At 40.1% G+C, this 13,563-nt stretch overlaps 1 long non-coding RNA gene across 1 annotated transcript; it reads left to right on the plus strand.

Annotated features, from left to right (window-relative positions):
• The first annotated feature begins 270 nt into the window (after positions 1-270).
• LOC114067784 lies at positions 271-9,284 on the plus strand. The gene is made up of 2 exons (XR_003573470.1): positions 271-776; positions 7,588-9,284. It is a non-coding gene; the product is annotated as an uncharacterized LOC114067784 (long non-coding RNA).
• The last annotated feature ends 4,279 nt before the right edge of the window (positions 9,285-13,563 follow it).

Below are 13,563 nucleotides of genomic sequence, written 5' to 3' on the forward strand. Positions count from 1 at the left end.
CACCATGCATTTGTCTGCTTCAGGTCTCTGGATTGATTTCACTAATATTTTTCATCTGGCAGCTATTAATTTTTTTTTTTTTTGTAACTGATAAACCTGGACAGAGCAGTTTGGAGAACTTACAGTGGATGTTCAGAGCTTTAAATTTAAGATATTTTACCTTCTTAAAATGCATAAGGGGACCTATAGCTTGTTTAAAATTAGCTCAAGTTTTTCTGTGCTGCACTGTTACCTGCATTACAAATATAACTGAAGGTGGGCACTACTACTCTGATAAAATGACATCTTAGTGTATATGTCCAAATCCTAAAGCTGTTTAATAATTTACAGGAGGAAGGTGTCCAGAATGAATTGCTCATTAAAGATTTAGAGACTTTGAAGCTTCAGACTCTTCCTGTACCACAAAACCAGAGCGCTTCCCTAACAAAAAGCAGGAAGAAGGCAGGGAAAGTGAACAATATGGAACATGAATAGTAGTTCTGGAATAGACAGAGCAGGGAAAACGCCAAAAATATCAAAAAAATAATTTGCCACCGTACAGGTCTTAAAGCACATATTGTCTGGAGCGAGATGCTGACCTTGTTAAAGTTATGGGGAATAATTCCAATGGCATTAGCACAGCTTTGCCTGATGAAATGAGGATGGAGGGCGTGGGTTGCATTCAAGGGATATTTCCTTTATTTTTCGGGTTTCTCTGAGGCCTGGAAGAACCGAGGAAGGAAAAGTGGTGTATCCAGAAACGTGTGAATTCCTCAAGCGGAAGCAGCTCAGACAAGGTGCTGGAGCTCACACTGCCTGTATCACTGCTGCACAACTTACACATACTCCCAATTTTCCTGTGAGGTTCTGTGATTCCTGAAGTGTACCAGGGCTGAAGTCAGTGAATCTTCATGCAGGACTGGAAATCTGACTTTACTAGACTCTTTAAAAGTACTTTGTGAAATTACTTATGCAAAGCAAAACACTATATATACTTCTTGGAATAATTTTCTCATGTCTGGAACCAGAGCTTAAATGATTTTTTTAAATTATTGATTTTATAGATATTGCTTAGTATATTGTAGTAATAAAATCCTTCAATTACCAAATTAGTATTTCCCAAGTAAAATATGGTAAGTCCTAAGTGAAAAATGGATTGCTGCCCACAGTTGATAGTTTAATAGTGGAAATGCTGTTTAATTTTATTATTATTCAAATTTATGCTCGGTTTTCTCAATTAGCATATAAATACTATAAATCACTTATATGGAAAAAGCATTATCCTGGGATATTTCTACTGATTTTGAATAGCTGAGTAAGGCAAAATCTTGGCAAGCACATAGCAGGGAACATAACTAGGCTGAACAGGGTTGTGGTGCAATGAAAAATGTTTGTTTTCTGCAACTTAGTTTCTGTGCAAGAATTTGTGGACCCTTAAGTAGGAATCAGAATCTTTCTTTCTTTAATCTACTCATGTAAAGGAGTAACCATTTCCTTTTATGTGTATATTTTTTTTGAGCTGGTTCACCTGTGTGTTCTGTAGCAGAAGCCTTTTTTTGAGGGTGAGTTCAAGCTCCTCTTTGGCACCTCTGAAAATTGCTGCTGAAAGGATGCTATTCCTGTAGCCACCTTTTGCCCAGTGTATGTATAAATTAGTAATTCAGCTGAGGAAAATGTGCTAGATCACTCTGCTTTCTCAGTAGAGAGCCAGAGTAAGGAAACAGATTGAGCAGCTTGGATGTTTACAAATGAGCACCATTTTAGATCAATGAAAGGGGAAGTGACAAAGCCAATGATTCATTAAGAAAAATCTATTTTCATCCTTATTTTGTGTGTGTGGACTCAAGTATTGATATCTTCAGTTATAGCAGTAGAATTAGGTAGCTTTTAGGCCATTTAGTGTTTTTAGGTCAAAGTGAACATCCTAATCTTTTTCCATTCTTAATGGATAGCCAGACGAGGGAAAGGAATATCAATTTAACTTCCTCCCTGACAAATACTCAGCATAAGAAATGACCTATTGTATTACCATGTGTAACTTGGGACAAGAAGCCCCCCCCGTAGACCTCTAATGCACGTCTGGGGTGCACCACGAAGTTGGCAGTGCTTGTATTGGAAAAGAGGGAAACAAATGCTGGTGTTTGATCTGTCTGCTTGCAGAATGCCAGAGGGAATTGTTGTGGGTGTGTGAAGCACATACAAGAGCTCAGCTGAGCTGCTGCCCTCGGAGGGGTGAAACTTCTGCCGCTCTAGAAGCATTGACACTGCTCAGCCAAAGTCACCCCAGGGCACATTCAGACTTTCCTCGTGCTCTTCAACCACCCGAATTTGGAAGGAGAGTTAATTAAAGATGTACAAAGGTTCATGCCTAACTTTATTATAAATGCAACTGTGACACAATTTTTCAGGTGAAACCTACAATGGAAGGGAAGAAAACCTGCATTTTAAATGAAGTAGCTCTGCACTCAGGATGAAAAGCTGGAGAGATCTTGACTAGGCAAATTAACCTACCTACCCATTTATTCCCTGCTGAAAAAAAATTATTTTTAGCATGCCTGTGACACGTTTAATAATTACTTTTCTCTGTAGTCAAAGGCTCTGTTTAACAAAACAGAAATGAAATGGGGAGTTCAGCATGAAGGGAGAGGTGTCTGTGTAATCATCTTTATCTTGCTCATATTAATGTCCTGGGAATGCATTGCCTCAGAACCTACAGCTACCCTCTGAAAGCAGAGCAGAAATAATTACCTGTGTTGAGTGCTTGTTCATATCCAGGATAATAAAGTTTCAAATCACTTGTGAAGGATTTGGTCACAATAAGTGCTTGGTAGGCTGTAGAACCAGAAAAATGGCATCACAGACATCATTTAATGCTAAGATAGTGGGGAATTTCCTGAGATGGGTGCTGTGTATGTTGGGCAGGTCAGCCTGGATTGCTCCCAGAACCCAAAGGATAAGACTTGCTGGAGGAGAATTGTTAGGATCCCAGCACTGGGGCAGTTTCTGTATTGAGCTAACACAGGGCTGAAAGCTCTCACAGCAACCAGAGGCCATTCAGAGCATCTTCTTATGTCTGGCTGCTTGCAAAAGAAAAGATCAGCTTAGAGGGGAAAAAAACATAGAAAGTCCAAAACAAGATAAACCTCAGTAATTGGCAGAAAATATCAAATTAATGGAACCTCACTGAAAAAGCAGCATGAGTTTTATATCATTTCATATGCTTTGTCCATTTAGGTGCCTTTTTTTTAATTATTAATTTTTTATTAACATCTTTCAAGTAAAGCACTGAAAAATGCTTTGACTGCAGGGTTTTGGAATGAAATAACAAATTCACTGTGTAATTTGTCAGCAATTGGGAATAGAATTTCTCCACTCCCATTTCGCTGAGGGCATTTGCTCTATTGTTAGTCTCTTTCTGGTCATCTCTACTGCCTGAGAAAGGAAAAAAAAAATCTGTATTTTTATTACCTTCCCTGAAGAAATTGAGTGACAGGGGTTTTTTTCCATGACTGACTGCTGGGGAAAAAAAAAAAAAAAAGTTATGGCTGGGTTATGACTATTTTCTCCTGCTGTGATGAGATTAGAGAAAGTTGAAGTCAGCACCTAGTTGTGGATAGTCATCAATACAGATGACATACAATAAGAATGAAATCTAGTATTTCATTCACCACTGGAGCAGCAGCTCAGTTTCTGAGCTCACTTCCTCACTAAGAAACTTCTCTTGAAAGAACCATCATTAAATTATGTTTCTCAGCTTCTCAGGATGACACCCACTTTCGAACTTAGCACTCACACAGTAGGAAAGAAATAATTAATTCTGAGCTTTCAGTTCTCTCTATTGACTTGCAAGAGGAAAAAAATAATGGAACAATTCCTTTCAGGTCTGAAAAGAGGATGAGATATATACTTATTCATCAATGTCCTTGGACAGTGTGTCCCTCCACCATGAACATTTATTGTGTTTTTCAAATGTTTATCCCAAACTGTGGTAAAGTTTTAACATGTTTAGTTGAATTAAAATATTCTTTACAACTTCATGTTTTTTATGGAATTTTGGGAGTGATCCAGGAGTGGATTTCACTTGAAAAGTAAAAGTAGTTACTTAAACTGTATTTTGAAATATCTGAAGTGAACAGTTTTGGAAGGCTTTGAAGCCCAGTAAATTCCCTACATTGTGTTACAATTCAGCTCCCTCACACGAGGTATTAGTTCGAACTATTAAAAGTTTGCACCTATATTACAAGGCTTTGCAAGTCCAATATCAGCTTCAGATGAAAATTTATGACTGTAATCTAATTTTCTGAAAATAAACACAATTTGGAGATGACACCTCACTGTGCAGCATCGATGTGAACGCCCTCAGATGCCCACAGCTACACCTGTACCTACCCAGGCTGTTGGAACCATGTGGCTAATGTGTTGTAGGACAGTAGAGAAAGTGTAATTAATAGTTAGGCATTCTATTTTTAATGTTCATAGAATGGTCTGGGCTGGAAGGGAGCTTAGATCATCTTATACCAAACCCCCTACCATGGGCAGGGACAGCTTCCACCAGACCAGTTTGCTCAGAGCTCCATCCAGCCTGACCTTGAGCACTTCCAGGGATGGGGCAGCCACAGCTTCTCTGGGCAACCTGTGCCAGGGCCTGGCCACCCTCACAGGCTAGAATGTTTTTCCCCCAATATGTCATCTAAACCAGTCATTCACAAGTTATTTAAAATATACTGTTATCTTATTTTAGCTTAATTTTGAACTCATCTTCACTGTCTGAATGATTCTCTTCACCGGGGGAAATGGAAGTGATCTCATTCTGTTACCCCATGAAGAATCAACCAGGAAAATTTCACTGGAGGCATCAGGTATTTTAACTGTGCATTTGAGCAAATTAATTTTCTTAAACTCATTTCTTGAGAACAGGCCATTGTGCTGCAGAGATCCTGTTTGTGTTACTGCTCCAGAATCCAAACATTACTCTCACTGTTCTTCCCATCCTACAGATTTGTCATTAGACTGTTCTGTTCTGCTCCACTGTTTTTTCTAATTATACTATATATTGCGTTCTCATAAATTCCATCCCATACAAACAATATACTTTAATCATCTGACAGAACATTATTTCAGTGGCTTCTTCGTAAATTCTGATTGCCCTTATTATTTCACAACACAAAGTCTGTTCAAAGTTACGTGTTTCAGCTTTGATTAGTAGTTCTGTTTTTCTCAGCAGCACAAAAGACAGCTAATACATTTCCTCTGGGCTGGCTTTTGGTTCAAAAGCTGGGCTTGCTACTATGGAATATGGAAATTGAGAGTGTAACAAATATGAGTGTGACAAGCTCGATTTCTGCTTATTACATTAACACTGGGATGTTGTTTGGTGTTTGGTTGCTGTTTATTCGTGCCAATAATCCATCTTTTCCTCGGCAGCTGAACCACACCTAATACCAGTTACAGCCATTACCCTGATTCGGACTGCTCTGAAAATCGTGTTGTCATATTTAGTCTTCACTATTTATTTGGCAAGCTCTGGGATTTGAGAGGGGAAGAATATGTACCTGTTGAATTAGAGGGCTCAGTTGTTTCTGGTGTGAATTGAAAAATTGCGAAGTGTTGCTTAGTCACCATTGCTATCCATCAGTATTAATGTGCAGCTTACTCCAACTGGACATGAACCACCTCGTGTGAAAAGCAATTCACAAGTGAAATCATAGATCCTAAACCCTCGAGGCTCAGGCCATTTTATTATAATCCAATGATGATTACCACACAGCCTTTACTTTCCATTCAGGTAATATAGTTTGCGAGATATTTGGAAACTCATCTTCAATTTAGACCTGAGTATTCGTATCTGAACAACATTACTTTGCCATTTTCAGGTTTGGTTTCATTTATGATTGTGTTACGTAATGGCATCGAGATAATTAAACCATGACAGGATCTGTTTCAAATTTCCTGGGGAAACATCTCAGTATGAGCCCTCTGTTGTTGTGTTACACAGTAACTCTGCCCTCATTATTATAACAAAAAGGAATTTTGGTTGAAAGAAGACCATGTAACATCAGAAGGAGCAAATTACGCATCTTGCATTCTCTGAATTTCTCAGAGTTTTGGAGTGGCTGAACTCTGCGATTCTGCCTTCATCAACACTCCCAAAGTACTCTCAGGTGTCAGGCAGGTAAAGGGAAAATCCAAACAGCCAAAAAGCCAGGGAAGAGTTTATTTAAGTTTGCCAACAGTCATGTGGGTTTCAGTGCACTGGCTTTCATGTGTGTGCTTTCATGCTTGGAGGGATTAAATCCAGCACAGGTTTGCTGACATTCACTGCTGGGTCCTCATCTGTGATGTGGCTGAAGGACATTCAGACTCTCCTTAAAAACATCTTCCAGCATAAATGCACTCCAGGCTGGAACTGCCCTACCAGACCTGTGTAAGGTGTGCTTTTGTTGGGCCCTCACCCCCCTTCTCTAGCCTGTGTGTCTTGCAGCTTCACTGCTGGGAGAGCTCTGAACCCACAAAATATTTTCTGTGGAAGAACAGAGAAGGAGCTGAACAGTTCTCCACCCACAGCCAAGACCCAGAGGTTGTCCTATAGATAAAGAAATAGGTTTCAGCCTCAGGTAAGGTGGCCTGGGCATTATGACCTGTAATAAGACAATGAACAGAACACTTTCATCTTCTCCTGTAAGTGAATTTGCAGGTGGCTGACTCCTGCCTCTATTTTTAGTAATTTATTCACTCCCTTAAACCAGCAAATGAAAAAATGAGTTCTCTTCCTGGCTGACATTTGCATCTTCATTAAACATTTCATTAAATTATTTCCCAGCAGTTTTAATGATGCTCACTGCCAGCTCAGGATGTACCTATCTCATGGCGACCTAAATTGGTGGGTTTGACTGATTGGAAAGGACACAATCACCCCTACCCATGGCCAAAATGCAGCAGTGTCAGAGAAGGGCTGAACTTCCAGTAGGCACTTTACCATTTAATGCTGTCTCCCCTTCAGTTCCAAACTACTCCTAAATATTTCCATATTCAGCAGCACCAAAATTATCTTCACAAGCATATGTGCACACTAGGAATGCTTATAGGTCCTGACATGTCATATTCTGATTTATATTCATGGATTTGACGCTAAGATTTATTTCATATTTGTATTCAAAGACTTCATTAATAGGAAATTAGCACAAAATATAGTCAAGTAATAGGAAAAATAGAAAATTTTGGATTAACTGCCTTTTTAATATCTGACTTGAACCCCTCTAGTGAAGTCACCGTTTTCTAGAAAATAACCTTATTGAATGCTCTGGATTATATTATTACTGCTCTGGATTATATTATTATTAATGGATTTTTAAGAACATCTATAATAGCTGGAAGATTAATCCATTCAAACGAGAAAATAGATTACAGTATTAATGTACTGTGTTTGTAGTAAATGCCTCTTCTTGGATGTTGTGTAGAAACACATTGATTGTGTGCAAGTCCAGCACTGTGAGGTGAGATTTGTGTAATCACAAGGTAGTTGCTAAACCAAGAAAAAAATAGCAGAGTGATAAAACTTCATTTGTTCACTCAAATGCTTATTGATTAATGTTTATTTTCTCATTTCAGCTCAATACACATTTTGTGAAAAAGCTAACTGCTCGTGACAAGACAATGTATGAGATTTGGCTGTAAATTAGAATTTGTTTGGCACCAAACAGGACATTTGGCACTGAATAGAGTTCAGATAACAAGTTTAGATATGACACAGAGAATGAGGTTGGATATGACTGAATATTAAAAAAAATATTCCTTTAAATTCACTAGGGGTTCAGTTTTTATCTAGGTTTTATGTGCCTGCAGGGTTTACAACTCTGGCCCTCTCCTTTAGAAATTTCATAAGTTATACTTGGATGAAAAAATAGTATGTTATAATAGAAGCTTCTTCAAATCTTAACAAAAAGCAGCTCTACATATTTGGCTCTTAATTGTAGGAATGAAATAGATGGTAGTAGAGTAAATGTCAATATATTTTCTTCGTCGGTTAAAATATATAAAAACTTAAGATATCAGAGATTTGTAAAGAACCTGTATTTTCTGAGATTTTTTTTTTTGCCTGCTTTCTTGCCACGTCACTGATTTTGTTACTTTAAATAAACTTTGCATGAAGTAACTTCCAGTGTTGAAAAACAAATATTTAGCTTTTCCTAAGAATCATATACTAGGATATTGCAAAGTCACCCCCAGTAATGTCACTTTGACTGGAAACAGATTCCAGGTTTTTATCTCTTACATTACTCATACTTGAACTTGATTTTTAGTGACGATTATGCAGCTATAAATGAAGACAAACAGATCAATAACACTGTCAAAGTTGACTGCAGAAGCATCTTTATACCTTTTAGTAACTTGAACAAACAGCATGTGCTGCTATGGGTGGTCTGGTCTTCTGATACCTGTTTTATTTACAAAGTGAGGAGTGGAATAGATTTATCATGTAATATCAGCAACAAAGAAAAATTTGTGAGGCTTATCAGTACTTTAAAGTTTGCTGTTAACAAAACTTTGCTCAGCTTCAAGAAAAGCTCTTTATTGTGTTTTAACGTGGAATGGAATATTGTGCTGAACTCATCATTGTATTTATTTTTATTATGTACAGAAACTACAGTGACATGAGCATTTTCTAGAACTGGGAAATTAAACAGGTTATTACTCTCTATCTGAAGAAAATTAGTGCTGTCATTGCAAGGCTATTATTTCTATTCATTTTCAGTGCAACAAATTGGTTTTGCAAGGTTTTGTTACTCTTCCCTCCCATCCCCACATCTGTCTTGTCTCTGCTGAGCTTGGGTTAATGAGGGGCCACATGCATTTTGCCTATTTTAGGCTCAAAAATAAATTTTCTTACAAAGCATATCAATGATGTTATTAATCACACAGTGCCTTTATAATGTTTTTGTGTTAACTGTATTTTTGATGCTTACTCTTATGCTAGTAGGCGTAATTATTCTTTAAATAACAAAGAAAATTATGCATACATTTATACATTCATGACATTTGAAGACTATTGTTTCCTAATGGAGGTATAAATCACTGCTTTTTATAATCTTTTGAATTTTGTCAGTGAATGGTGTCATAACTATTATTTAATAACAGGCAAAAGGCCTCATCAGTAACTTAACTTTCCTGCAGATGATCCTCCTCTGTGTATCACTGCTCTGCAACTCTGTGTTGAAGAACAGAGAATGTTAATTTGCCTCGATAAATGCATGAGATCACTGCAAAAGTTAGAGGAAATATGAAAATAAACTGACATGCATCTCTGATAACACTGGAAGGGTTTGTTATTACTAGTTTCATTTCTGTTTTCTGTTGCTCTTTCTAAGATCACCTGGGAGATCCCCCAGCAGGGAGATGCTCCTGGTTGAGGCTGAGTCTTCAAATGAATCTCCAGGCTGGACAAGGCTCCACTAACAAAGTTGAGTTCTGTTTAAAATACATTATTGTCTTATGACTGACAAAACACATCTTAGAGATGATTGGCTAAAATACAGAAGTGTAAACCTGTAAATTCTGTGATTTTGCATGTCTCGTGTACCAGTCTGTACTAATTTGGATATGCAGTGCTTGGCTTTTAAAATTTATGGCATCCCCATGACATTTCTCAGTGTGGAATGATGACCAAATTTTCAGTCCTAATTTCCCTATAAAGTGGCTTGTTAGGAAATGTGTCCTGCTTCCTAACCCAGACTATGCAAAACCTGTCAGGAAACAGAACATTTGATTCTTTTAAATGCTAAGAAGATATTTAAATAAGGAACAATATAATTTGCTTTCTTTTTTTAATACCTTGCCGCTTTCATTACTCACTGCCCTCTGGGCCTCTTCTAGCACAGCATCTTCTGCATTTAAAACTAGTGAAAGTTTTGAGCCATCATTACATGTTAGTAAAATCTTTAATTTTTTTTTTTTTTTTAATTCTGAAATTGGAATGTGTGGTGCTCAGGACAGGAATATTCAGCCTTCAATTAGTGAACTTCTTAGGTTCTGGTATATCAAGATTCATTGATATTAACTTATTACCATTTAAAAAACCCACATATATTCCCACTTTCCAAACCTCAAGGTCCCTGTTCTGTCACTATAGTCCTGATATGAAGCATCATACCATTTTCAAGGTTGAAAGGACAACATTATTTATATATGCATAAAAGCTATTCTGGGTAATTTTTGTAATGTTCTGATAAACGTGATTGACTATAGCTCCTTCCTCCTTTCCAGGACCACGCTGTTGGATTTATAATACCAGACGGGTCGAGATTTATTGTGGTAGGATACATAAACACTAAAAAAATCTCAGAAATTGTAAGTCATATGTAAAAGATAGAACTTACATGGCAACACACAGCAGTTTGATCGTGCCTCTTTTGGAACGCTCACAATCCTCTTATACCCTCACTTGATCTCTCTTATACCCTCACTCCTCTTATACCCACACTCAAAACTTTGAAGTTTTTAAGTGTGACCTTACTTTCTGTGAGAAGGGAAGAGTTTAGCGACGTTTTCCGAGAGGAAAAGGCTTATTTGGGATTACGAGGTGCCGGTTCCGCCCCAACGGCAGGGCCGGGGAGCAGCAGCATCACTAACGCTCCCCGGCCCCGGGGCCGTGCCCGCCGTTCCCCGACGGGGGTTGAGCGAACGCGGCACCGTTCCCTGACCGGGCCGGGCTCCCGCACCTCGGGGCCGGCGGGGGGCAGGGCCCGGACCTGCGGGAGCCTCTGCAAGGGGCACACCCGGGCCGGGACCCCCGGCCGGAGCCCCTCGCCCCGCGGGAGGCGCAGGACCCGCGGCGCTGAGGGGACCCCGGCCCGGAGGGGCCGTGCCGTGCCCGGCGGTCGGAGGTGCGGGAAGGCTGCGGCCAGGTGAGTGACTCCTGGGGACCAGGATGGGCGTGAGGCCGCGGGATGGCCAGGGAGAGCTTCCCGCAGCCTGCAGGGATTCCCTGTGGGAGCGGCTGCCGGGGCTCCTCGTCCCCATCGTCCCAAGGCGGCTTCGCGGCGCTGCCCAGAGATGAACGGGGTAAGACCCATCCCCACTGCAGGGGAACGTGGCCCCGACCCTCTAAGGCATCTCCGCCCTAGTGGGCGGTCTCATCCAGCCTCTCCTTCCCGCAGCGATTTGCTGCTCCCTCCGCCCGTCGCCTCGCAGCGCTCCCAGGGCGAGAACCTTCTTATTAAGTCTCACCAGCTGTGTCCTGAGCGCCTCCAAAATCTGGGGCGGAGGCACCTGATGCTGCCTATTTAACCACCTTTGTTTAACCAATAGCGCTTTATCAGCGCTGTCTGGTGTATTTTCTTCCTGCTTTGTTGCTGGCACTTGTTCTCTTTCCCATATTACATCACGAGGTCTGCGGCCCCCAAAGCGCGGAGCAGGGTGGTTGGTTTAAGTGCCCTGCGGGCAGTGGGGTCAGGGAGCGGTGAGGCTCCAGCCGGAGCGCTGTGGCAGCTCAGGATGGCCCGAGGAAGCGACGAGAGAGTGCTCGGTAGGGTGTTTAACCAGCGCTAATGAGGAGGCTGCATCGCCCCGCTGTGTCACGGGTGACCTCCTTTCAGAGGGCTGTCAGCGATAGCGTGTCCCCGGGATGGTGTTTTAATGCTCATTCACGCTCGTGGCGAAGCGGTATTTGTGCCGCTCCATTTTTCTCCCGGCGTTGCTGCTGTCACACCGCACAGCTTGGCGCTTCCTCCAGCGAACGGGAGAGATGTACAGTTCCATTCATAATTTTCTTCAGTCTGTCGTCTCTTTAGCTGTTTTTGAGCGCTTGGCAATGAAGTTAAAATCTCTCAAACTTGTTCTTTTACGTCGGTTTTGAAGACAGAGAACAAAAAGGGCTTTAAAAAGCGTAAGCAGGGTAAAAGGAAACATTTGTTTCCAGTGTGCTGTAGATGCATCTTGTGAATCATCCTGGGGTTCATTTTCATTTTGCCACAAATACAGTACCTATAAGATCACAGAGGATCTGGAAGAAACAGAGACCTCCAGGGGGAGTTTTCTGATCTTGCATTATCTGCCCTGGGAGCCCCGACGCCTGTTGAACTATTGATCTCTCTCCCCCCTCTGGAAAGGGTTTTGCAATGCAAAGAAATAAGTCCTTTGGATTTTTGCCTTTCTTCTTCCCTCGGGTAAAAGTCTGTGTGTCCCTTGCAATGAGTGGTTAACGGTGGCATCAGGTGTGTCACCAGGTGATCTTGTGTGGAGACATTTCAACATAAGTGCATTAAAACTTACATGTGACTTCCTATTCTGTGGGAGCAAATGAGAGAATCATGTACTTAAGTAAGCACCTCTTCTAATATACCAAAATTAGGCTTGTCTTTAATGATGTCTTAAAGTAGCTTTGATGCCTTTGTATTATTAGGACAAAGAGGCCGGTGTCACTGAAGACTTACTCAGACTTATGTCTTTATTTCATGTTAGTGGCATTTAATTCTTATTTAATTCTGGAAGGCTTTAGAAGTTAAATGCTGTCACAGAAGAATTTGTAGGAAAGTTCGATTCTTGAGTCACGTTTGTGTTTTGGTTCTGAGCTTGTCAGATGAAAAGTGAGTTTTGTCAGTCTTCATAGTGGTTGCAGGGCCAAACCAGAACAGAGCTGGCTTTTTACTGTGTGCTCTGCAAGGACGTTCCTATTGATTGTGACCCATGTTTGTGCTGAAGAGAAAAAGCAGTAGAGAGGCAGGCAGGAATTCTGTTGCTACACTGTTATTTTTGAGCATTTTCACTGATGGAATGAGTGAATATATGATAAAATGAGCATATTGTTATTATGAGCATATTATATGATAAAATGAGTGATTAATCATAAAATGAGCAAATTTGTCATTGTGCAACCTATAAAAAAGCCCTGAATGGTACCATTTTACAGTGCTAATTTCTAGCTTGTGATGCTGCAAGTTCTATTTTCTTGCTGCCATAATTTCATAAGAAAGGTAGTGAATTTCCTAAACCAAGACTAGTTTGTTTTCCAGGTGCAAGCCTGGGACTGATGTTTTCTAAATGTTAACAGGTCCTAGAAGAATTAGAACTGACTGATCAAACTGTAGGGTTAGTTATCATCAGGCCATAAAACTCTCATTTTGTTTGATTACCATTTTACTTTTCCTTCTGCTTGTGTACTTTTCATTGTTTTAGAAGTTTAGGTTGATTATGTAGGCTTGGTTTATTGTATGAGTTCACCAGGTACCGATAAAATAAATTAAACTCACACATTAAAGCAGTGTAAAGCAAAGTATTTCAGCTTTCTATCAGAATTAAGTATTAGATTCTGGCTTTGAATATTCACGAATTATCAACTTCTAAAGTATCTGTGCCTCATCCATTTATCTTTGGGACTTCTTCAGTATTAGAATCATGAAATCCCTGATTTTAGACCAATATATTTTCTTAATCTCCATAGACAAAGTTTGCAAGCAGTTATTCCCATTTCAGATGCTGAAGTGGGTGAGAGAGAGATACCTCTCCAGTAGTTCAGAGCTTGCTTCTGTGAGGGTCAGCTCTGAGTAAGATTGATTCATCCAGGGGTTTTAAATGATTTATTCAAATTAC

Source organism: Empidonax traillii, unplaced genomic scaffold, assembly GCF_003031625.1.
Source record: "Empidonax traillii isolate 1590-97213 ecotype Southwest subspecies unplaced genomic scaffold, ASM303162v1 scaffold961:size224692, whole genome shotgun sequence".
Lineage (NCBI taxonomy): Eukaryota > Metazoa > Chordata > Aves > Passeriformes > Tyrannidae > Empidonax > Empidonax traillii.